The 235-nt window shown below is 33.2% G+C and overlaps 1 protein-coding gene across 1 annotated transcript in view; it reads right to left on the bottom strand.

Annotated features, from left to right (window-relative positions):
* Positions 1 to 235, bottom strand: part of LOC118324123 (zinc finger CCHC domain-containing protein 2-like) — a gene marked incomplete at its 3' end in the record, with an annotated part of 3,785 nt that overhangs the window by 3,232 nt on the left and 318 nt on the right. The gene's annotated exons all lie outside the window — the stretch shown is intronic.

The following is a 235-nucleotide window of genomic DNA, read 5'->3' as shown; positions in this document are numbered from 1 at the left end:
AAAATATAAAAATATATTGTACGGCAATATTCTGTTTTGTGATATTGTATAAATTCTCAAAGACACTGTATCAATGTGTGTGTTTAAACCGCAGACCTCTAGATAGCAGTGTTGGAAATGTAAACTGAGGGCTTTGATGTTGGATGCTTCAGAAATACAAACGCAAACATGTTGGTATAACTTTTTATCATATTTGCTGAAATGTTCACTCTAACCTGACAGTAGAACATGAGAC

Source organism: Morone saxatilis, unplaced genomic scaffold (assembly GCF_004916995.1).
Source record: "Morone saxatilis isolate NCDOM2014 unplaced genomic scaffold, NCSU_SB_2.0 Contig0, whole genome shotgun sequence".
NCBI lineage: Eukaryota > Metazoa > Chordata > Actinopteri > Moronidae > Morone > Morone saxatilis.
This window is presented reverse-complemented; position numbering and strand designations above follow the sequence as displayed.